The following is a 26,595-nucleotide window of genomic DNA, read 5'->3' on the forward strand; positions in this document are numbered from 1 at the left end:
TGTGCAGCGAGTGCTTGTGCTGTAGCTTTGACGTGAAATCATGTTAGCTTCCTCCCAGACTGCTGTGTGCATCTACCACACTTGTGTTTATAAAGCGCCACGCAAAATGCAATGTTCTGGTTAAAGCAACAACATTTTCCGTTAATTATCTCCCGGTATTTATGTATTGTTTGCACGAGGTGGAGGTCCCCACCCAAAAGAAACAGATTTTGGAATCGGAATAGGTGAGAATTGTGAACAAGAGAAAAAGCAGGGAGGCACTGCGAGGAACTTTCACCTCTCGCAGTGGTTGTGCATGTGCGCACACACCCTCCCAGCCACCCCAGAAAAATGCTTTTTATACTCTCCAGAGCACAGGCATGCAGGAGGATCTTCGTAAAGAGCAGCAAAACTATGTGCCCAGACGGCTTTTCTGAAATAAATTACTTTAAGGGAATTTCTTTTAAAGAAGAAAAATTGACCACCATATATCATGGCTACAGCATGCGCAGACATCTGCGCTGCGAGAACGGCTCCGCAGCGGGGAAGACCCAGATTAACCTGTTAAAATATGTAGGTGAATTTCAAGAACTTTTACGGCCGTGCTATGGTTCAGGGCTTTGCTTCTTTTTAGGCTTTTTATTATTTAGGATCGCTTCTTTTCTGAAGGAAAAGAGATGGCTGCAAGACTTGGAGCTATCGAAAAAAATACTTCAACCGATGCAGAAAGTCTTACGCTGGAGGGCAGATAAAATATGTATAAGTTCCGCTGAGATCGTTGATTCTTTTTGTTGTTCTTATCAGCTTGCTGCGTTTCTGTTTGGCCTGCTTCTTTACAAGAAATAATCGGGATTTTGGCTGTGCTGTAGCAGTGTGGCTGCCCACATTTCCTCCCTTCCAAGGGGAGCACTGCTGCTGCTCCGAGCTGCCACGGCGCGGTTGCCTCCAGCCTTTCCCCCAGCCTGGCTGCTGCTAACACGTGGGGTACAAGTGTTTCACAAGTGTTTCTCAACACCCCTCTACTTTTCCCTTTCTAATATTCATTAAAATCATAGAATTGTAGAATATCCCAAGTTGGAAGAGACCCACAAGGATCATCAAGAATAAACTGCACACTTTTGCTTGTGCTGGCCAAACGGTAGCCTGTGAGCTGGACAACGTGGTCAGCAGAGGAAAAGGGATGTGGATTATTTGTGTGCATTGCCTGATCTTACCAGAGATCCTCCTGAGCCCCAGACAGCACTGCTGTATAGGCTCACTGCTCGTTGCCTGCTTGGACACGCTACGAAACGCCGTGATGGGGGAGGAAGCTCTTCTCCTGCCCTTCGCAGGCATTTTCTTCTGATGCAGGTCATCCTGAACGCAATGCACGTGGACCTCTGAGACCTTGAACTCCTCCAAAACACAACCATCAAAATTATCTACAGGCACCGCCCAGGCTGGGACACAGCAGGAGCTTCCCAGCTGTTGGGGTACGGTCTCCTTCATGTGGCCACCGTGATGATGCACAGCGAGCAATGAACACGCAATATCCCCATGTGGGCTAACAGCTGTTTAAAACTGTGATAACCCTGAAAACACAGACTTTTGGTGCACAGGATTAAGGCAAAGACTCTTCTTGCTGTAGCAGATGCCTGCCCTTGCTTCCAGCAGCCACTAGGGAACAACAGAGGGGCTTTTCTTTATTTCAGCAGCACTTCTTACTTTTTTAGGAAGTCCTCATCCAACTTGGGTTTGGTTTGGGTTTGGATGATTGCAGAGTTCTCAAATGCAGTCATACATTAAGATTTGCTGTAAATATGAAGTCTCAGCAAAGATTTGATCTTCCCACAAGAGAAACAAAATAACTCAAGTCCCAAAAATTTCTTGAGAGAGAAAATACCTCCGTCTGTACAAAATTTAGGCAAAACTCAGCATCGCAGTGCAAGCAGGCTGTCTTCTTGGTCGGCCATGAAACCCAAAGAGCCAAAATATGTAAACCGACCAAATGCAGGGAGAGCAGATGAAGGACAATCAGTGATGGAATCCCTTCACCCAAAGCTTTGTTAAATCCAGGCAATGATCCTCATTCACTCCTCATGTTGAAGCCCACCCCAGAGGATCAGTGAGGCGCGACATCTGGGCGCGCTCCCTGGGAAGCAAGATCCCAAATCCAAGCTAGGCGCTTGCACTGCCAGGCAGATGAATCCAAGGCACGCTTCTGGGGAGACAAACGATGATCTGGAGCTTTGTTTGAGGCACAAAGCACAGCACTGACAACACCACCATCATGCTAAAGCTTCAATTCTCACCTGGATGATGAACTCACAATTAGAAAACATGATAAATAAAACCCATAGCTCTCCAGTAATGCTCCTACACATGCCCTGATCCCATCTCGATCAGAGCCCCCTTCAAGAGGCCTTGCAAAACATTATTTTTTTTTTGTATTTCTGCCCAGTGCTGAATGAACCGAACTGACCAAAGGCAGCTCCCAGAAGATCACCATGGGTGCCGAGGGTGCCCCGATGCCAGCTGCGGGTCCGTGCCCTCAGATGGCATCGCAGGGAAGAGGAGTAGGGTGAGCCTCCTGCTGAGGCAGCTGGCAGAGCGACACAGGTTACAGACCAAACTGTTCTGAATCCCAGCTGACCCTAATTACAGCCCTACCGGGCACATGAAGCTTTATTTTGATGGGAACATCCCCACCTCCCAGCCCACGGGGTTGGACTGGCCATCTACAAAATGTTCCCCACTACTTCGCATGGCAACAAGGGAAGCATGCAAGAGAAACTTCCCAAAAACACCTTTCAGATGCTAAGAAAGAAGCAGCCAATGTTCTTCGTTCTTAGGATGCTGCTTCCACAAAGTCACAGCCACCACAGGACCTCAAACCAAGGCGCATTTCGGTAACAAATCCAGCTCGCCATGGTTCATCCGCACCACGGGGCGGTTTCGGGGTGACGACACAGAGGTGCCACCAGCGGTCACAGCCACGTGGGCACCGGGGAGCTACGTCAGAAAAAAGCAGAGGTCACCTCGAGTGGTGAACACGCGTTATAAAGAAATAATCAGCTAAAGGTTAATCTGCACGGAAATGTTAGAGCCTTGCTCGCACACGACACACTGCCGGGTGACATTTCGGTCTATGAGCACAACGCTACGTGGCAAATTTCTCATTTCAAAGATTACCTCTATATACTGCCAACTCTCCATCAAGTAATAAATGTTACACTGCTCAAAGAGCTGCTAAGAAACTTCCTGACAAAGCATCTGACCGTGTTTCTTTAGTTTTAATGTTAGGACAGTCTTCAGACTCCTAAAGCAAGTAGGCGCATCCATTTTCTCTGGGTCTCGGATAAATCAGACAACCTCAAAAAGCAGAAGTTCTCAAAGGAACACATTCTACACTATTCCTACAAAATCTAGCTAAAGAAATAGATTTTAACATCTAAGACCCAAAATGAGCGTCTTGCTATTTTCTAGCCAATTATTTCACAACCACCAAGTTGCTACCAAAGCACCAGGATGTTTACACTACGGTTACTGGGGTATAGCCAGCAATTATTTTTAATGACTTACGCTTGATTTACCCCTGCAACAGCACTATTATAACAAAACTGGAGTTTCTTGGCTTTACATCCCACTAAGTCAGCATCTCCCAGAGAAAATAAATTCATAGAATGGCTTCTACTGCTAGACCTCAGAACTTATTTGTCAGCCTTTTGGATATTCACCCAGCGTTACACTGACAGTCCTGTGCAGTCCCGTGTTTTCACACTAAATATCGACGCCCTTCCGAGCAGCCTACCTGTTGGAATTTCTCACTACGCATCACCAAGCTTTCAAAAATCTCTATTTTGTATTTTACCGCTTACCATTCGGAAGTATTGCCCATATAAAATGTAAATGTTTGACGAGCAGAAAGAAGCAGATCAACTCCTCAGAGTGAAGGTACAGAGATTTTACTGCGCTGACGGTCTGCGCTGAAATATTTCATGGGAAATACCAAGGAACTGTGTCCAATTTCCCTACCTATCCTATAGTCTCACAACTCACAGAAGATGCCAGCATACCCCAGTACAAACAAGCTCTGCGTCTCCTGTAAACACACACGGCCCTTGGAGGATTTGTAAATAAATTCAACCTTACAATATTATGATCGTGCCATATTAAAGCATTTGAAATTTAAACTCTGCACAGCCAGTGCTTTTTAGATCAAAAGGGATAAATATCAAAGGCATCGTGAGAACTTCCACAGTTTATGTTACGGGGCCCATTATAGCAAATGTTATTACAGAAGTCTCAATCAGTCTTTGGTGACTACACAGCCCCATAAATTTTGTGCCCAGAGTTTTGGGCAAAACAAACTTAAAAGAAAAACGTTTCACCACAATTCCTGTTCTGAAACTCTTGCACTTTGAAACGCTTCAGCCTCAGAGCATCGCACCCTTGGTGTTTTGCAGTGGCCGTACCCCTGGCTCTCTCACCTTGGTCCATTTCTCCTTCGGGAAACTACGCGTGTGGTTTCAGAAGAGGATGAAAAGCCTCCGCTCACTCGGTTTTGTGTACAAGCACCAAATCATTTCCATGCTTAACAAATGCAGTATTTGCAAAAAATGTCAAATAGCAGAACACCATTGCTGTTTGAAAGAGTAACAATACCCAAAAAAAAAAAAAAAAAAAAAAAAAAAGATATAACCCATCACAGAGTATTTCTAGAAGAGCTTACCTGCTGCTGCCTTCACACGGAGCTCTCTGCGCAGCCACTCCCAGGGCTGCACGCTAACAGCACAGCCCCACTCTGCCTTTCTACAAACCAAAATTCTCCGTATGGGACAGAGCTCACAGCTGCAGCAGCCAGCACGCGACTAACAAACAGATTTCTCCTCTTATTTCAAAGCAGATTCATCTCAGACAGACCCGGACCCGGACCTCCAATTAAAGGCACTGCAAAGTTATTAATCCCGACTCATCCAATTCCCGCAGCATCGCAGCTCGGTAATGCTTGCGCTGTTCCAGCGGATGAAACAATCAGTTCTCCAGCAGAAGGCCATGCAAATATCTAATTATAGGCTTCACAAAAGGAAATAATTATTATCCGAGGGAGAGTGATGTTGCAGCTTTCGTTCTACATACTGTATGCAGCCTCTTTGCGAGAACAGCCAGCTCCAAGACTCGGTCACCACGAGTTTAAGCACACAAATAACTTTCCATAATTGCATAGCTGAAAACACATCTAGGATCTGTTTCTGAATAGAAAAACTTTTATTTTTCAGTAGTAACTGCAGACTTGTTTGCAAATTTCCTTAATTTAAGTCTGCTTCCCTTTCTTCCATCCAAATAACAGCTGCCCAACAACCAGTCAAAATCATTGTATTTTGACTAATTTCTATTCAATAGAAATAGCTTAATTGCAGCTAGCTCTTCATCTGCAATTTCGCAGCACTAATATGTACCAGCCATTTTGTTTTCAGCCTGTAACACCAAGAAACAGCTGTCTCCAGCCTACTTCTCTATTAGCATATCAGATAATTTAGAAAAATCAGCTCAGGAGCAGAACGTAGCAGTAATGGCTGGTCTTTATCACGGCAGATAGACTCGTGCAGATAAGACTTACCTGATTCTTCTGATTCACTTCTGCTGGCTTTGATTCAGCAAGATGATTTCTCTTTGCTTATTAAATCATCCTCGCTAATGTACCTGGGCTATTTTCACACTTCCTGTGCAGTTAACTATTAGGCAGAGGGCAGAAACGCCGTGGTTTCAAACCCAGCGATGCTCTCGCATAAAGCGCTCGCACTGCACATTCATATTTTTTGTGTTTTCAATTAAAGGGAAGAGGGCACGTATTGGATAAAGTCATTACAGCTGTATTTTGCTGGACCTTCTAACTATGAATAATAAATACGTAAAGGCGAAGAAGAGGCAATATCCTCTCTTTCTTAAGGGTGTCCACAACAGGGAGCAGCCCAAGAACAATCCCTCACCTGTTCTGGCTGCCACATCCTGCTGTCTGGATGCCAATTACAAAGTGTTCTCCTAGGCAGTGTCACTGAAGTCCAAAATGACAAGTTTCTGAAGCCAAATTTAAATACATTTGAGACTAATGGTGAAAGCTGTTTCCAGGAGCCTTCTGTCTTTGCTGCAAGGCTTTTCACCAGCCCACACTTACAAGGAGCTGTGATCTTCTCACATTTACTACGCTCACTTCAAACTTTTTTTTTTTTTCCTTCAAGATTTCAACCCGTTTATCTTTGCTTTCCCCAGCCAGCCTGCAGAAGATACCCAGTGAAACCCGGTCCTGCAGAGCACGCCAGCGTTGTGCAGAGCATGCCCGAGGGCTAAGGGGACGCTTTCAGGTGAGAAAAATGAGAGAACTGGGAGGTGGAATGGTCTGAAGGCAATGCTTACCTGCAGTCATCACCATCACACTTCCTTTCAGATCTTAAATAAGACAAAACCAGCCAATTCATAACCCTGCCGTTACCTTTTCTTCAAAATGAGAGAAAAGCTCATTCCTCCGGCTGTGCTTGGCAATGGAGATAATTTGCCCTTGTTTGTCTCATCTGCAAATCTCAGTTTTACAGCAAACAAGAGATGTGGAGGGGCTGAGCCTAAGGGAAAGCAGACCTCTGGCAAGCAGCAGAGGATACCTTCAGAGAGGTATTGCCATTACTGTCAACTATTTTTAGCATCTATAGATCTGATGCATCATTCTAATTTTATGCCACTTGCTAGTAAGTGGCATCTAGAAAATACGATGGTTGAGGTACACAGAGGAAGCAGGGACATCAATCCTTTTATTTGGAGTATTTAATTGAAATAAAGAAATATGTACTATACAGCTTTATTAAATTAAAACTTAGGTTTTGTTCCTTGAGCTGTAGCTTACACTGCAATAAATAAGGGGTGGGGATTGAGTATGAACGATAAGTGAACCAAACAAACCAAAACTGACTGACTGAATACAGGCATTATTATACTCCAGTAACTCCAGTAACATTATTATAACTCCAGTAACAAAAATATTTAAACATGAAATCATCAGACCTAAGAGACAGTCAGGATTTTCATTGCAAAAACCCTTCTGATTATTTACATTCATGAACACACACAAACCCTCGTGCCACGAATCCCTCAGTCCTCTTTCCATTCCCTTTGCAGAGGCTCAGTTTAGCAGCCTAAATGGAAGAGCATTTCCAAAATATATATATATATATATATTTGTCCCTGCACGTTGGCTAGAGAGGTAACACATTTTCCTACTAGAAACCCAAGTTTACAAGTCAAATCCAGCAGCTCATCTCCCCTGATAACGCATTACAGCTTGCAGTAACAGCTCTGTACATTTTGGCTGCATGGCAGCAATCTCAGCCTGCGGAGGAGCTCCCAGCTGCTCCCGTGGATTGAGCCATCCCTCTGAACCCCTCAGCTCCGAACATCCCATGCCCACAGCCCGTGAATCAGCAATGTATCAGCACAAACACTCCACATACAAAATCCTCCTTAAAAATCTGGGTCTTCCTGAAATAAACGCCCCTCACTGATAATGCCACAAGGTGAGAAGCGACCTACCAAGGCAGCAGAATAGAGACAGACGTTTACTTTTGCTGTTAATAAGTTTAATAGCAACATTATTCCTACCACAGCTTAACAATCTGAGTAATACAGAGTTAAAATATACATAGGTACATGTGCAAAGCACAATGTAAAGTCAGCTCTACCTAAATCCTTGTACCTCGGTGTCCTTGGCATCCTCGTGACCCCCCCATCCCAGCCCCTACTTCCTTCCTCACGCTGTGCAATGACATTTTTATAAGTATCTTACTGAGAAAGCAAGCCAGGAATAATTGAAAGCCTTATTATTCACAATGCAAACTAAGCAGCGTATGGTGGTTATCAATAAAATATGAAGTGCTCATTCCTATGATTTTCCACATCTCAGCTAAGGCTCCGCTATTAATACTCTCTGGCATTATTATGCACACAAAACCAAATTAACAGGCGAAAAAAGGTGGAGAAAAGGAGGAGGAAGAGAGGTGCAGAGCCCAATTCATTTTAAAAAGAAAAAAAACCTTGCACTTGATTGCCATAACTAATCACTTAAAAGGTAAGTCTGTTCTAAATGCAAATCAACGTTCCTACAAGAAATTCTGTAAATATTTAAACAGAGGCACGCACGCTTTCATGGACATTTAAGCTCAGAAGAAAAAGGGCCACCCGGCTTTTCGCTGCAAACACCTGCACTCCAACCACCGGCGCTGCATCCTGAAGCAAACAGGGAAACAAAAGACACCCTACGCCAGCCACAGCCCCGCGGCTTCCCCTCCTCTTCCCTCTCCCGGCTGCCCAAACCCACCTCCGAGTTGTGCCGTGGGTTCTCCCCTTCTCAGCTCGGAGCCCCCTGCACCCTTCTGCCGGGGGCAGCCGCAGGCGGTGGCTCCAGCGCGGGGACCCCGCGGGTGCCTCCGCAGAGCTCCAGCTGCAGGCAGAGGCTGCCTCGGCTCTCAGCGCCCGATCCCTCCCCGCTGCACGCAGCCCTGCAGCCCCAGGAAGCCACGATTTTGGGAATTAGCAAAGGTGGAAGTGGCTTTTTTTAACTAAAGGTGGTAAATCTCACCTTATGGATTCGTTTCAGGGCGATTATCGCATGTGTTGTGCTTTCTTTGAGCTTCCCTTATTGAAAAAGATGCGTTTTTTTTTTCCTGTTTGGTAATGGAAAAGAGATGCAAACTCATTCAGGGTACAAACGTAAGTAAAACTTTAATCAGTGATAGCGCATTTGGTGTTTCCACGTTGTTAGCTTTCCTACGGAGCAAGCCATCTGTCTGGGGGTGAAACCAGCCCCGTTTGCAATATGGAGACGTTCTAATTAATGAAGTCAAAATAGCAATTTGGCTTAAGAGGCCCTGGCAATTCATAAACGTGCTTAAGTCTGCCCATTTATCACCCCAGCTCCTCTTACCGAGGAAGGTCACTGGAAGGCACTCGGGGTTACGGCTCCGCTTTCTTTCCCCGGGGACCTGCAGCATGCCCCCGGCGCCGCTCCACGTCCCTGAGCCCTTCAGCAGCTTCGGGGTTTGTCCCTCCTCCTGCTCTGGTTTTCTAACAACAGCTTTGCCTCTTTGGGAGCTTGGCCGGAGTTCATTTGCATGGTGGATACATTTCAACGCTCTTACCAGCAGAATTGATCACAGCGAAGTTTGAGCTCCATTAGAAAAGCGCAGCGAGGCCAGCGCGGCGCTAATGGGATCCGTCCTGACTGCAGCCCCACCGCCAGAAAGAGGAAAAAAATGACACTTGCTGCAACTGCGGCTGCTAATACACAGACTTCCTAAATTCACCTCGACACGTAAAGGTGTGCTGCCTACTTGTTAGCTGCCCTAGATGGAGTAACCCCATCACTGATCCCTCGCTCAGGCTGTGAGGCTCACAAAGAGCCACTGCAGAATTAAAGATGAGTTTTTTATTGGGCAAGTCTGTCTGGCTGTGGGTTTTTGTTGTCTTCTTTTTTTTATTATTATTATTACTGCAGTGCTTGGAAGCCTGAATTGAAATTAGGGCCCTACTGTGCTGGCAGCTTGTAGGAAAACACAGTAAGAAAAAACCCTCGTCATGATAAATTTATTAGCTGAAGTCCTGCTCTTCGCAGACACGCTGCCACTGTTACTTCTCATGAACGTCAGACACTAAATGTGCTTTCTTCCTCGCATTTACAGATGTGCAGGAACTTCTCAGTAAGTCATAAACACCAACACGTGGGTATTTTGGAACAGAACAAACCCTAACTAACTTTAGGCAGAGATGTGTACGTTAACCATCTCAACCCTTACACTGTCACGGGCAAGAAACAGGCACGCCTAAGCTAGGCTACAATTCTTCTCACCTACTTCGGGTGGGAAAAGTGGCACCCTGATTTCTCTCTATTAATAGCAAATCACTGTTTTGGCTGGAGACATCTGTGTAAAGTGAATATTAATAAGAAACTGTACCCTTTGCTTTGCTGCTTTTTTTTTTTTTTTTTGATGTGGGAAGATGATGGTATGACAAGATGAACACCTTGAGTCAGAAATTGTTGTTAATGATATTTGGAAATTATCTAGCATATTTTATTCATGAACCTAAAAGCTCTCTACATATGAAGCCCAAACGCAGAGGCTGCTACAACTGGATGGGAAACCGAGGGGCACAGAGCTTCCTGGGTTGCACCAGGGAAAAACAAAAACTGCCAAGAACTGCTCACAGCTTCTGCAATCACGAAGCAGGCACTCACCTGGGCAGTGAGTTAGCCCCCAGCTCTTACTGATGGGTGTAGGAGCCTCCCTACTGAATGTATTTGCTTGCAATTACCCCCTTTTAAAATAAATTGTATCCATGGAACTGCTGCACTGAAAATCGTTAATAAACAATCACGTTTTGATTACCACCCTAACGTTATCTGCTTTGTGGATTGATCACTGCTACCCACCAAATACCTTGGCAGTACTGCAAATTTTATGACAAAGTTTAGCAAATTTACAGTTTTAATTACTACTTAAAAAATAATCCCAGCAGTCTGTCCCCAGATATATTCAGTTATTAAGCACTTTACCTGCTGGCAGCTCGGAAACTTTTTCAGATCTCACCCCTATGGTTGTAGGGCACCTTCTCTTGCCATCGGTTTCACTGCTAACATGGGTTGATGGCCTCAAACATCTCGGAGGAGATTTGTTCAACAGCTGCTGAGGTCTGGGACACCACATGAAGATAACACTAGTGCCATGTTATTTAATCCTTATTTATCTCCCATGAAGTTACAGAAGTCACCTTTCATGTTTTATGGACATTCCCAGTGTCACTGCTGCACGTAACAAGCGCTGCCATTCCAACACAACGCTACAGGGCAGGAAACAACAGGGGTCTTTGAGGACAAACCAGCTGGCAGCCCACCAAGCACTCGTGGCAGAAGTTTCCTGGTTTCAGAATTCCCCCAGCCCTACAGCCAACGCTGCTATCCGAGCATCCCATCATTTTCTATGATGTAAAGGTTAAATTAGGAGATGTGGGTTGGGATTTATTTTCAGAGAGGATTTCTGGTGATTTTTTTTTTTTTATCATTTCTGAAATGGATCCTTTATCCGGGTTTGTCTCTTTGTTGCCATTGTTTTACAGACACTGTCCACTGCTGCCCAACCAAAGCCCAGCACCAGAGCACAAAGCACTCACTGATCACAAGAACAGTTCCAGCCCCAAAACCGCTCATGTGAGCGAGCGTTTGTACTACAAATGGAGCACATGATGAGCAGACACGAGCGGGTAACACAACGAAGTGTTACAGGCTTCTCGTGTTGGTTAATGGGAGCACTCCAAGTTTAAGATTAGTTTACTTGAGCTCAGAATAGTGATATTTCATCAGAATTCATTAAAAGTGTTAAGACTTTGGAGAACTCTGCAGCGCTACTTTATGTTGGTTGCAACTTAAAGTAACAGAAATATGCTAAATACTGTATCAAGACGGAATCAACGCTAGTTGAGAGCATATGGAGATCATAAGGTAAAACGCAAAGTAAGGCAATGCAAAAAGTAACTTTTGTGTCAAGAAAGTATGGGTTATTCGAGAGCTTTGAATATTTTTTGTTCATACCTAACAAGAAATTAATTCACACATCAGTAGAAGTTAAGCAGGTCCACTGTCATCTTAATTACAACCCTGACACAGAATAGAGCTGCATGCAAACCAGTTCTCTGTATATTTAAAAATTCAGATTTCTCCAGACGCTTCTAGTCCAGACATCAGAAGGAGCTATTCTCTTAAAGATGCTCACAGCCAGGCTTTAGAAGATCCTCCCCTGCTTGCCTGCAAACAGGTGGGAAGTAAAGCACGAGCACAAAGAAACCGTGCTTGGAGAAGAAATTCTTTAGTCCTCGATGAAATCCGCAGCCAACATTTATGGACATCTTTGATGCTACACTGCGTTACTCAAGGAAGCTTACCCATGCACTCTGAAAGGACTTTTACGATCAGGAAATAAAAGGCAGGAGCTCTTTCAGCATTCCCTGGCTCTGCCGATGGCCAAGCCTTCCTCTCAGCCGTCAGCGCTGGTTTATCGCCAGCACATGGCCAAGGCAACGGTGCCAGCAGCAGCACCAGCCACAAGGACACTCCGCTCGTCTCTTCCCTGGCTTCTCCCCTCCCAAGCTCCCCCGAGCTCGCTCCTCCTTTCACGGGAGATGAATGGGGTGCTCCAGCCCCGAGCTGCTGGGCTATTCACCCTCTCTGCTGGAGGAGCTGGAGGAAGGCCAGCCGCTGGGGCTCCTTTCAGGCAGTGTCCTAAAGAGACACATTTGGAAAAAGGACCCTGTGATAAATCACTGCTGTTGCCAAGTATACTAACAAAATCCTAACAGGCTTTCTGTCTTTAAAAAAAAAGAAAGAAAAAGTCAAAATTGACATTAACGTCTCTTGACCTCCCGTGAACTATGATGCCTGAGAACCTGCAAGCAAAACACCCACTGACAAAACCAAAACAACTGGATAACAAATCTATTACAGGACGAATGTATTAAATATGCTTAAATAACAAGGCACCTTTTTAATTTTCCAGAATGCTCTTTTCTTTGTTGGTACCCTACTGAAAATAAAAGGAGGGGGGTGGAAGGCCGTATTTCCATTCCATCTCATCAGCCACTTAAGACAGCAGGTGATCAGGCAGTAGACTTGCAGAGGTGATGAGAAGCCTGTGCGCTCCTTGTTCAATAGTTAAGAACTCCTAGAAAGTCTGACAAAAGTAAAGTTATTAATACTTCTTTTTAACGGCCCACATCCAGAGAATTCACTTTTCACCATCAAAAACTTGATCCACTCACTTGATAAACTGAAAATCACTCTCAGTTTAAACTTGTTGCCCTGTGAATAAAATCACCACCCCGGTTTTGGTGAAATATGGATTGAGGAAGTATTTGTAGTGAGCTGATTGTCACTTATGCTCCCTCTCCAAGGATTCACAGGGGACCAGGAGCTCAGGGGCAGCACGCGGTGCTCTTCAGTGCGCCGCTGGGAGCGCCACAGCGTGGGAAATGCTTCGCAGGGAAACAGGAAGAAAATTAAGAAAACTGACTTGAATTAATAAGCAAATTATTACAGAAAGGCCTGCTTCAGTGTCATTATGTGCTTACATAGCCTCTGTTTCATCTGATTTTTGTCTCACTGTGCCCTAATTTCCTTGAAGTGCTTTCAGGTGCAGCTACTGCAGTGAACCTGCTTGCGCCCTTCCCGAGCGCGGTGCCAGGCGTGTAGGAACAAACAGTTCGCTCCCTCCCAGGCTGCTTCAGAAAAGAAAATAAAAAGTTTTTTACAGTTTTGCATCCACTTTAAGACGACGATGGTCCCTCAGGAATGCACCAAGAAAAGAGGTCAACTTTGCAGCCTCTCCAACGAGCAGCCAGCAGAGACGCACGTCTCCATCTCATGGCGAGGAAGCATCGCGGGTGTATGCGATGAGCAAAAGGTTCCTGCCTGGTTTAATTGTCAATAAGGGAAACACAGAAAATAGCAGGATATTCAGCTTATAAATGGTCAGTGGGTTATCAGCTTGCAGGTCAGCTTTCAGAGCAACATTTCCAAGACTGTTGATCAGCCATGAACCAGCGAACAGGACCAAAAGGCAGCAGGAATGTTTAGATACCACAAATTCAGGTTTTTCTTACATTTAGAACTTTGATCTACCCAAGTCTTCCTAGATCCCTGCATCGAATAACACAATTGTTTTAAACTTTGAAACAAGTTTTGTTCATGTTAATGCTAATGTTCATCTTCAGGCTAATTAAAAATAGACATTTTAAACTTGAATTTCTAAAAAAAATGCAGAAACAGAACAAAGATGACTTTTCATAGCCTTTTATTCTTCTTAATGAAACACTGTTGGCAACTCTGTGATTAGAATGAGATACCTAAATGTGAACAAGGAATAGTTCGGTTTTTTTTCTTTAATAAAGAGTGGATGAGTCAATTGTTTAAAGCAGACAAGAACACCAGAAGGAATAAATCACTTTGACGTCCTACTAATTCTTGTACTATCAGTGACAGAAAGTGTTCGAATACAAATGAACACCAGAAAAGAAATTCCTGTTTCAATTCTCACTGTTAACCATAATAAGAGAAAATTCAAATCATGTTCCAAACTCGTTAAGATTTTTTTCTGAATACACTAACTGGGAGGGGAGGGATGAGGGGCAGAGACGTACAGACAAGTCTATGCCACGCTTAGAATTTGGGTCAGTTTCTATACTAATCAGATCCTCAAAAAGAAAATGGTGATATAAAAGGAAAAATAAATCTTTCCACATCAGTGCAATCTTGCAGCAACAAGTTCCACAATTCCATCAAGTAGGTCATTTAAAATTGGAAGCTTTAGCAAAAATTATCTAAATTATCTGAAAATATATCCGATATTAAAAAAGAAGTCTTCGTATGTACGTTGAGAAAGAAGATTGCATGTATGCTAAAGAAAGTCTTAAGAGGAGAAAATTCTAAGTTGATAACTTGAAAAAAAAATCACTCCTCTTATAAACAAAAATAATTTTCCCATTAAAAATGTTAGTAACTACTAGATTTTACTAGACTTTATTCCTTAGTCTTTCTTAAGGAATAAAGAATCAAGGAAGAGCAAGTACAATTTCAATAAAAATTATAACGATGACACTACAGACTGATTCGCCACCACTTGTGATGGGTACTTTGTGCATCAAAGAGATGCTTACAGCAACGGAGTGAAACGTGTCTGCAGAACCAGTAACTTCACACACATAGTGCTGAGCTGGGACCCTTGCAAAGCCACCCAAAAGTCCTGGAGGCTGGGAAGAAGACCCACGAGGAGGCGATTATAGCTTCCTGAACAGGGATGGGCTGTATTTCATGTCGTAGGATTCCAGAACATCCCACGCTGGAGGGGACCCACAAGGATCGAGTCCAGCTCCTGGACTTCAGGCATCAGAGCAAGTCACTGATCAGCAGGTTTTATATAAGCTGGCCAATCCTTAGCACACAACAAAACTCAAAAATAAAAACGTGAATCATGCCTGGGATATAATTCTGGGATGGAGAGAGATGGTTTCAACATCTGTCGATGTAATAAACAAATGCAAGAATCCCCATCAACACTTCCCATGGCTAAGTCACGCTGAATGTTAATAATATTTATCTTTAGGTACCAAAAAAAAAACCTGTTGTAGGGAAAAAATCCCCCACCTTTGGTGGAAAATTTAAGCTAAGATATGCCTGGACTAAGAGCAGCAGGACTGAGGAGTGGGATGGCAATGGAGATGGCAGACGTGGAGGCCAAAGGGCTCGGCTGTCTGGAGGCAGCACGGAGGAAAAGCCGACTTCAGAACGCACCCGGCCACGCACCAGAACAGGCAGAGCTCGCCTCAAGTCATACGCCAACGACCTAGAGCACACATTGCTTCACTTGTCAAAGTGAAAAATAATTCCCAAAGTAGGCTGTGTTTCGTTTTGTTCCTAGCCTGCTGGAGGAGAGAACGCTGCCAGCGCTACGGGAGCGCCCCATATACCCCAAGTGTTTGGCACGTGGAGCACCGAGTTGCTGCACGGTCTCTGATCAAGGTTCATACGAATCTTTTCTTCCTAGGACAGGTTATGAGGCTACAGACTTTTCAAATTTAATTGCAATATGTAACTGAACAATCTGCAGGACTGGGAAGTCCCAGAAGCTTCTTCAATCTCAGGCACCTGCTCTAAAGCTGCTTCGAGCTGCTGCCACAACAGCGGCTCTTTGAGGTGCATTTCATATCCTATTGCACTAGGAAAGCCGTGGGATCTAACTCCTGCTTGCCTTGTTGCCTTGTAGCCAAATAGTTCATCAATCTCTCCCTTCAAGGTGGTCCCAGCCATACGAAGTATTCTAGTGCTTCTCTCAGAGCAGTAACTCCAACTCTCCTGACTGTCAGCACAGCCCATCCATCTTTTTCTATATCCTTTGCTGCTTATTTTATAACCGGATAGCTGGAAAATCAAACATTGAAAAGGAAATATAATGAAGTTATAAGCTAACGCCACCTTCCACCCTTCGGTTACGGTCTCATCTTGACTCTTCTCATCAAACTTGGAAGTTTAAACACAAAATGAAATCATCGGACAAGAGGTTTGCTCTGCATCCTGAGATTTTACACCTAGGAGTACAGGCTGCTTCTGAAACAGCCCCTCTACACACAGCAATTAGTTTTCCTGCCACACTATTTTATCATATTCCAGGGATACCTAGAAGAACCTTACTTCCCCCAGCCAAAAATGAAAAAAACACAACTTTTACGTTGTAATATTTGCATTCCATGCACTCAAAGCTGCTGTTCTGTATTTTTTGTTTTACCTACACTGTAATATATTACATGTTGTTGCTAAAATCTTATGCTCATTTAGTCTCATCAAACCAACTCCTACAGATTAGTTAGAGAAAAGAAAATATCTTGATGATGTGGACTTCCAAAAGCTAGCTGTTGTTAGCACGACAAGCTGTGAAAAGCCACCTTACAAGAGCCTCTTCCCGAGGAGCTGAATTTGTTGCGGAGATGAATCCAACTCACCTGCCCCAGAGATTCACCCGCTCCTGCTGGAGCGCATCATCCAGTGAGACAGAAGTGCTTGGTTCACCTATCGGTGTCATTTATTGCTTGGAAAATCTTACTGAAATGGTGCCAAGCCACGTGGTATGGAAATTCAGGAGCTAATTAGCAGAGGAAATTACCTCAGGTTTTCCATGACTGACATCTATTCGAAATCCTTGCGGGCAGCATTTCACTGCAAACAGAAATTGCAGTTTCAACTTCCGAAAAGAACAAAAGTACAGTGCTTTAAATTTAGCTTCAGCTTTCCTCCACTGTATTTTTAATTATCTTTACTGCACATGGAGACACTTGCTTATTTTTGTGCCCCACCAAGTTGTGCTTACAAGAAAAACAGAATGTATTCAACACAATAACGTAAAATGACAAGCGTTCAACACTTGTGTGTTGATCTTAAACCTATTTATTTCTAAATATTTGATATTCAGTAAGTTTCCAGAGTGGAAAACATTACTTCTAGATTGTGTAAAAACTCTAAATTCATTTTTACAGATTAGATTGACTCCTTAGATATAAACAAAACAAAAAAAGTCTGTTGTTTACCTAAGTACTGGGACTCAGCTTGTTTCGATACAAAAAAAAAACAACAGAGATCTGTTGTTAGACATTGGTGTTTTCTGACTGTTTTTACAGATTAAATAATGAAGTTTTAAAACAAGTATAAATATGCCAATTGTTAACGTTTCCTTAGAAATCCTGGACAGGCCATTCCACTCACCCAGCAATAAGGCTTAACAAATCCCTCAAACTCTGTGATCTTCTTTTGACGTGTACCCATTCCATTCGAATCATGTATCAGATTTTTTTTTAAAGGAATCAGAGAAGACAACGTCACTTGCCATGGACAACATACCTAGCAGCTTTGCCCATCAGCACAACGTTTCCAGCCGTCTTGGATCCATGATTTGTCAGAAAACTTCTGCTCCCTCTGCTGGCTCACCACGAGCAAGACGATTCCAGGTGGTTATCCCAACCCCACACTAGTGCCTGTACCACCACGAAATCCCAGATACATCCGAAATTACACAGTATATACATGTTTTCTTCTGCCCCCTTTATACACCTACAAACTGATTGTAAAAGTATAATGCTCTATTTCTTCCTTAGCCCCAAAATTTCTGCTATATTTAATAACAGGCTTGGTGCTTGATTTGCTTAGCACCTATTCAGTGTTTGATTTTGAAGCTCGCCGTGTTGACTCACACTGCACGCACTGAAGGCAATTCTGAGACAAAATTATTAACCGCTGTGAGCTCTTCCTCGGAATTCATCATCAGAATGTTTTACATCCAACTGTTTCACAAAATCGGATTGCTCACTCGTAAGGCTGAGCGATGAGGTATTGTCCCCATTTCACTAATGGAAATGTAAAAGGTTTTCACCGGTTTGTGGCACTTGAATCGTGGAAGATAAAACACCCGAGAGCACTGACCATCCTCCACTCCTTCAGAAAGTCTCAGTCTTCTTCTACTGCCATGCTTTTATTTCTGTGCATCCAACAATGAAGTACCTGCCAGGAAAAGGACAAGAACCCCGACACCACGCTGCTTTACACCCTATATCCATGGGTTTCCCCGTCCTACAAGCACGATGCCATGCTGGGCTTGGCCAGGTTCCCCCAGCTCACCGAGGTCCCTTGGACCAGCAGCCCTGCCCTGCAGGGTATCACCTGCTGCCTCCAAGAAATCATTGCCCACAAACGTAGGGAGGCCATGCTCCATCCCTGGTCCAGGTTGCTCCTAAAGTTGCTAAGTAGTACTGGCACCAGTATCAACCCTTGACTGGGTCGCAGAGCCAGTTATTTCATCACCGAAGGCATCAGGCTGCCTGAGCACAGCTTGTACTTGATAAATATGTGCTGGTTTTAGCTCATGGCTTTGTCTTTCGTGCCTGGAAATGGCTTCAAAGAAGTCTTTGGGATTTTTCAAGGTGGGTCTGCCCAGCCTGCTTGTCCCCAGACCCCTCCATGCTGGCCTTCTCCCAGTCCCCGGGGACCTTGCTGCTCCTCGACATGCACCTTTGTACCTTCCAGCTTCTGACATGCTCCTGGTAAGATTTGGGAAAGGCAGAGGTGAGCTCTGGTGAAAGGCATCTGGCGAGTGACAGGGAGCCCCAACTCAAACCCCCACTGCAGCTTTCGGACACCGCTACCTCCGCAGATAGCCCTCGCGTGAGGAGGCTGCTCGACGTCGTTTAAAGGCTTACCAGCAGTCACCAGGACAGTAGAAAGCCAGTTGTACTCTGTAAGCAGCATTCAGCAGCTAGTCAGTGGGCATTAAAGAAGCCAGGTTACAGCACTGATCCGTTTAGTTTGTAAAAATACCTTGTTGACAAAAAAAGGAAGTTTAAAAAACATTTCAACAACTCCCCACAGCGTTCACGAGGCAGATCCTTGAAAACCGCAGCAGGAACAAACGCCAGGTAATAGGAGCAAGCAAGGCTGTCCCAACAGCGTGCTTCCCTCTTTTCTTCCAAACCTCCTCCAGTCCCCACGCAGGAACAGGAGCTCCCCCAGAGATGCTCCCAGCCCCAGGCAGCCACCCCAGCTCTCTGTGTTTTATTTCCTTGCTCATCCCCGCCTGAGAGCAAAGCTCATGCAAGATGCAATGAACTCCAGGAGCTCAGGTCAAATACTGCTTTCTGCCAGTGCAATGCTCAACGGAAAGCACTACAGACAACCAAAGGCAAATAATTAATTGTTCCTGTAGCTTCTGATGGCTCCAAACCAAGCGTGCCCTGCACAGGCTTCCAGGCAGGTCCGGAGCAAGGCTGGTGGAGCAGCACCAGCAGGCGGGCCACTGCCTCTGGGCTGAGCTCTGAAGGGGAAATGGCACAACCGGCCAATGTTACCACTCCCTGAGGCCTTTAATTTCAAAAAAAATCAATTCCCTTGTTTGCAGAATGGATGCCTGCAAAAAGGGTCCTTTAAAAAGCCTTCTCCTCCTCCCTGGAATAAACCCGCTGGAGGTCAAGGAGCTCAGAGCAGCGTGTGAGGAGGGCAGAGTGAGATGGATGCCGTAATGGAAACGGCATTCAAAGCAGAGCTGGAGACAGATCGGCCCTGCTATTAGAAGGGACTTCAGTGAATTCATCTCAGCAATCAGATCTGTAGAATCGCTAACGAAGGGACCGGCTTGAGGAGGACTGAAGCCCGTATAGAAGACCTTGAGAATAGGCTCAGTGACCTAGAGATAAGTCTTGGATAAAAACCAGCAAGGAGGAATACATCTGAGAATAAAACGTGGATGACTGGAGGAATAAAAAGAAACAGGAGTGCTTGCAGATACAATGACAGCTATCAGAAACGGGGAATCAGCAAAAGAAAAACATCCCCCAGCAGCTGTAAAGGGGACGACCCCGTACAGTACCCGGAGCATGCCTTCCTCTCCCTCTTGGAACAAATGCAATCAGCAGAGATGAAATATCGAGCATTTCTCTCTCCCCTCCCCAGACCCATGTCCCTAATTTTAAATTTTAACTTCTTTGAACAAATGGGGCAGAGTCTAAAGATTCTCTTGTTCCATTTTTGCATTTGTTTTGGTTGGGGAGGGTGAAAGAATGAGCATTTTTAATACAGGCTCCTTTAATGAAAAGGGATGAAGTAATAGGAACAGCACCTGTATCAAAACAGTAAACGTACGCGATAGACAGGGCCTGCATTTCAAGCATATCTTTACATAATGAATAGAGCAGAACATCCAAAACAGGAAAAATAAGGAAGATTTTACTATGAGGTTTAAATTTTGGGAGGCTTGAAGAGTCCAAAATACAGTATTTCAAAAATATCAGATGTTAATAAGCACTTCATCCCTCCAAATCACTCACAGAAAACAAAGACAAAAAATAAGGAAGACTGAGAAGGAAAACCAGAATACTGTGTGATAACCTATCTGAGAGGAAGCAAAAGTAGTAGAAATATTCCAGATTTCAGAAATAATGCAGTTATCTGGGGGACTGACATGCTGAAAAAAAGGAGGAAAGTAAACCCAGTTTAAAAATGGGGGCAAAGAGAAAAGTTTTATACATGTAGCACAATATGGGAAGGTAGAAGGGAGGTTGAGGCACGGAGCAAGGCTTTAAACATGTCTCCAAAAGACTCCACGTACAGAAATCATTGAACAATGCCACATAGCATCATGCGACAACAAGCAGGAAGCACTAAGAAATAAAAATCGCCCTCCAGAAAAAGATTAGCGTTACGTCTATATTTGACGAAAGCAAAAAAGATAAAGAATAAAACAACAAATTAAAGCTCAAGAGCATGGAAAAATCCACAAAGATGATGTGGGAACACAGCTCGCTGAATGGTGCTTCAGTTAAAGTCACTTTTAGGGCCCTGAAAAGACAAAAGGTGGGATGAGAACATTCATTGCTTGTTGCACATAACAGGATGGAGGTAGTCTTCGTCAACACGCTTGTTGTTACAGCTGGTGATGGTCAGATTTGTGAAAATACTGGCAAGGCTCAGCCTGACAGAGCTGGATTGTCCCCTGCTCACCCCAAAACGCTCACACACGGAAGCACAAAACAACACACATTGATAAATTCTGGCGGAGCTGTTGAGTCAGTTAAGACAATTATAAACACAGCAGAGGTCTGAACAGATCTGTCCCGTAAAAAAGATTTATGGGCAATAAAGCAAGTTAGGCTGATATTTGTGTTGTTACAAAAGATCTATTTGTGGGCCAGAAGTAAAGAAATCCACGTCAGAGTGATGGGGGCACTGGCCACCAAAGTTCTCTCCAGGAGAGCCAAGCAAGGAAGAAGCAGGAACTTCATTGCCCAAACATCTTTTGTTTGTCTGGGAAGAGAGCTCGGGACATGAAAGACACACCTGCTGACCAAAGATGTTCCTTAGTAAGAAAAACACGTGCATGGGTGTGTGTGCGTGTACTCACGTGTATCTGATGTACTTCCTCCTGAGCAATGCACTAACTTACATGGATGAAAGCAGTAGGTGCACCAAGAGCTCGCAGGAAGGGTCAGCTCCTTCTTCACAAATGCAAGGATGGGATTTCTCTGAAGTCAGAGGGGCTGTGGATGTGTCAACATTCTCGAGACTTGTCTCAAAAGGAGTTTATGAACAGCTAGCGAGGTTTTTGTAGAAGAAAATGTTTGAATTATTATTTGGATGGATTACCTCGGCCACGTGGAAGCAGTCAGTATCCAGTACAATACAGTCCGTGCTTCTGATAGGTCTTTCAGTCTCGTTTCCAATACCTTCCTAAATGACGTTGTCCCACGATCTCTAGGGCCCACCAGCCGGACCTGATCACTCAGCAATTTCTTTCAGAAATGAAATCCAAACAGCATTTGCGACCCCCTAAAGCTCTTTTGGGATAAAAACCACGCTTAAGATTTCCAAGAGATCAGACAGAGAAGGAACTGCACGGGGCTCTGGCGTGGCAGTGATGAGACCTTCATCAAAACGCCTTTCATCTTACAACGGCAAGAATCAAACGAGAAGAGCTTTTGACAGGGGCTCTTTTGGTCCTGGAATTAAAATATAACGTGGCAGGTTCCAAAAAGCCCATAAATACATTGGAAGTTGGAAGTAATTGGCTCTCCTGTGAGCGAGGAAAGCAGAACAGGTTTTGGAACATCTACGGCAAAACCGGGACGAACCCAGGCAAGCTCCCAGCTCAGATGCTCAGGGTAAGTGGTGTGTGCCTCATAGCAGTTAAGAACAAATAAGATACAGCTCCTAAGTCAGAATCAGCCCTTTGGGCTGCTTTACTAAAGTAACGAAGATTACACACCTCTGATAAATTTAAGATGCAAAAAAAAAAAGACAAAAATGCGTTAAAAACCTACCACAGCCTCCCTCAGAAATACAAGGTTTGAGTTCCTGGGCTTCTGCTTCACAAAGAAGTGCACAGAAGCACGAAAACAGGTAAAACGCTCACACCTGAATAGTTGCATTTTACCAGGATCCAAAGGGGATTTGAACTCTTAGAGGAGTATTAATTGAATGCAGTGATATAAGAAGGAAGTAGTCCACCTGCTCGGAAATGAAACAAGGGTATTATAATAGGTGGAAAGCCTGGATCCATTACGTAGACCCATTTCACTAACAAAATATTGCATGAATACATCAGTGGATTGATCTATGTAAACACACCCAAATCAGTGAGTATAAGCAAGCAAACTACAAATAAATACAAGACAGGTCCTTGATAAAACAGATAAAAAGAAACGAGTACCTCGTAGTCTCTGGATTCAAATGACAGAGCAGAATTGCCCCATGAGGGCTGAATTCAGGGGACAGAGCTGTGAAAATCAAATTTCTGGGAAGCAGCAGCCCGCAGGGATGCCTCCCTTCAGCTTCTAATGTGACTGCCCTGCCATCAGGGCTTCTGGCCACAAGAACCGTGCTGGACCTTCTGCTAGAAGCATGGCACCATGCTTTTACACTTTGAAATGAACATATTTAACTACATAAATTTAGCCCTGGATACAAACTTATGAGTAAGGACATCTGTAACTCTGCAAAGTAAGTTAGCGTAGAAAAATACAGGTAATATTTAACTGTACTCAGACCAAATTTCAGCTTCAGAGAGGCCGTTGTCTGGTAGCCTTGTGGAATCCCAGCCTGTGGCAGAAGCAAATACGTTCTAATCAAAACACTGCCGCAGTCGTGATGTGTCCTCAAGGCATTCCTGTAAAATATTTCGAGTGCCCTTGAGTCACCTGAGAATTTTTGTTAGGACGATATTCAATATGTGCACAACGACATGCCCAGAGCTGCACTGCACGCAGCGCGCTGCTCTGAAACCCTATCAGTGCAGCTCCGAAAGTACACACACACACAATTAACCACAGGAGATTACAAAATCTGATGCTGCAGTAGAAATTCATTTATTTTAATTGGCATTACTGCATGTAACTGTACGTTCATACACACTTAATTGGTAGTCTTCTTTTATAAATATTTTGTGTGTTCCTGAACCACAAGACCATAAAGAGTACCAAAGAAAAAAAAAAAACCCAGCTGAGTCAAAATAAATTTTAACCGCAGCTCTTCAGAGAAGTTGCTCAGCAGTTTCTGAAGGAGGAATAATAAGAAGGCATTTTACTGTTACCGCTACTGGTGTACTTTTAATCATGAAGAACGATCAAAACCACATCATAACATACAGGGATTGTTAGTTTGACTCGACTGACCCTGTTTGCTAACTGCATTACTGCAAATGAAAGAATTGCAAAGAGAAGTAATTTCAAAGGCCAGTGTGTTCACTGGATTCCACAAGGAACAAAAACCAACACTACCTTTCACCCTGCTTCAAAGCGTTACTCCCAGACTGGAAAGGCACAAGACTGGAGTAGAGGAAATTCAGATACACGCAGCACAACTTCATCCAAACCCACACACCACGGAGCAGAGCGGGCTCTCACCTACCTACCTCAATTAAAATCATTACATGGAAGTGAATCAGCAAGCAAACCCGAAGTCTCTTTCACAACGCAGGACTCAGGGTTCTCAGTTTGCTCCAGGTTCCCAGGTATGGGTGCAGCTCTTGTTATGGGGCTTGCTGGTGAACACAGCTCGCTCAGAGCCGCCTGCTGCTGTGTCCTCAGCTGCTCACTCACCCTGACTCTGCCTCCAGACCTCACCCCTGATAAAAGCTTCTGAACCAGGAGGCAAATCACAGCTCCAAAATGGCTGGGGAAGCTTCATCTCCAACAGTGGTTTTACACTTCAAATCATATTAATGATAAATATCATTATTAACATCACATACTTTATCTTTTTAAAGCACTTGGCTGGAAAAAAAGAAATCCAGAACTCCCAGCTTCCCACCTATACCTCCACAAAAAAGTCACGAAGCTGAAGGCCTGGGAAGCAATAACGCTGTGGGTGATGAACACTTATACACGCTAAGTGTGTGCCTTAGTGAACTGAAACACTTGGCTCTCATTGGGAAACGCGTACATTTGTTTAAGGGCGATGGAGGCATTCCTCAAGATCCTTTCCTTAGCTTACAGAGAGACTGGGAAAGAAGGGAAGATGAAGAGAAAGGGAACATGAAGTCCAGGACAAGCAGAGCAAGATGACTGTGAAGTCAGATTGCTTAGACCAGTGTGGGACTGCTCCCTCATCGCCAGTGGCAGGACGACATCCGTTTTTGTACAGCATTAGAGAAGTACTCTCCTTTTTATCGACTTTTACAACATTGACTTTGTACTTCACCAGAACTGAAAAGCAAATAAATAAAATTTCAAGCTTATAATACTCCATGCCATATAGAATTGTGCATGAACGATTTATTGATTTGCTCCTTCCTGCGTTACAAAGAAATTACAGAATTAAATACATTTATTAAAAATCTAGGCAGCAATGAATTAATCTAAGGTTATGTTATATTGTGATAGGCTAATACTTATCATCTGAAAAATTATCTTCCAGTGGAGGAATGGTTTCAATTTGGACTTTGTCAATAGAACAAAACTTCTCTTTTTTTTTCCTTTAAATTCTCTCCCCTTTCCTTAAGGAAAGCCAAAAAGAATATGTCTTGGTAAAGGAACTTATTTCAAAGGCAGAATTGCAATAAGCGATATCCAATGTCCAGTACAGTTGTTAGGCATAAGAGAAAACTTTGTCTAATAGAAAATACCGTCACGTTGTTTCTCAAGAACACATTTCTTTCTCTGTTCTGCTTGCAACCAGCAGTACTGCCGTATCAAATCTTGTTATTTCAGAACTGACGCTTTTCATTCACAAAGTAAGGAACCCACACTTGCAGAGCCGTGCAGACACAATGCACTGCTTTGGGAGATAAGCCAAAAGAAAGGGAGAGGAATGATAACAGAACATCTGACAGAGATCTGGCTTTGTACAGAAACCACAATTTGAGGTTATTTGTCTCCTGTACTGTTTTCCAAAGGTTGAGAGTCTCATCAGGAGACAATTTGTACATCCCTGGGCTTTAAACTGTAAAACGCGGTACTTCAGAGATACGGAATCACAAGAGCCATCTGCCGGCGTGTCTGCCCAAAACCCACATGGCTTTGTGCGCGGGTACCTGCCTCTCACAACAAAAGACCAAGGAGTTGATAAGAAAACAAAATCTGCTTCATCAAACCGGGGACTGACAACCGCCACCTCGGGCTCCGACACTAAGGGAGACTTTGCAAAACAGACACTTTTCCCCTGCAAGACACGTGCTAATTACAATAACAAATGCAAGGAAGTCAACACCGTGACGCGCTGCTCCAGCTTCCATGACAAATGCCTCAAGAGTCAGCCAGCACACGCTGGGCCTCCCACCTGCAGCCCGGCTCGCAGCTCGCTGATGTGCAAGGACCGAAGTGACGAAGTCAGCGCTGCTACCGGGCCACTTGGGGACACGTTTTTCAGCAGTGCAGCTTCACAACACCCCTCCTTCCCCAGTACAACTTGGGTAATAAGATACTAAACCAGGAACTATTCTGGCACTGAGAGAGATCCATATTAACCTGCTTCAGCCAAGGGAAAAGTTTATTTTCCGTTGCATTATTGCCATTGTATCTCTGCATCTTCACTGTGGTTTCCCATGGAATACACAGATGCGCTGTTTACATGGACACACAAGCACAAATAAACAATCTATCCCAAAATACTCAAAAATGTGCTGCCAGATGGCTTCAAAAAGAAAAATGAAATAGCTCATTAAAAGTTCTTACACTGCCAGCACTCCATTCTTGGAAGTAACTATGGAAGTGTAATAGAAATGTTTTTAAAGCACAGCAATATTTTTGCAACATTTTGCTTTGCAGTCAGAATCTCACCTAGAGGCTCCTTCATGGAATAAACAGGCCAAGACAGAGGGACCAGACGGAACTACAAACAATTGTCCTGGGACAGCAAAAAAAAAACAACTACCAGAAGTGCTGGGTAAACTTGGGCAATTTGTCTTCAATTCCATCTCCCCCCCTCTTCATTTTTCAAATAAAAAAATGTTAATATTACCACAAGTATTGCTACTGCACAACTAATTATTTTTCTCTGCATCTTATCTCCACAATGAAAATTGCATG

General features: G+C 44.0%; 1 protein-coding gene across 1 annotated transcript in view; it reads right to left on the reverse strand.

The window, feature by feature from the left end:
- The window catches only part of TANC2 (tetratricopeptide repeat, ankyrin repeat and coiled-coil containing 2), a gene marked incomplete at its 3' end in the record, with an annotated part of 210,504 nt that overhangs the window by 175,872 nt on the left and 8,037 nt on the right, over positions 1–26,595 (reverse strand). The gene's annotated exons all lie outside the window — the stretch shown is intronic.

Source organism: Netta rufina (assembly GCF_964035555.1).
Source record: "Netta rufina genome assembly, chromosome: 24".
Classification (NCBI taxonomy): domain Eukaryota; kingdom Metazoa; phylum Chordata; class Aves; order Anseriformes; family Anatidae; genus Netta; species Netta rufina.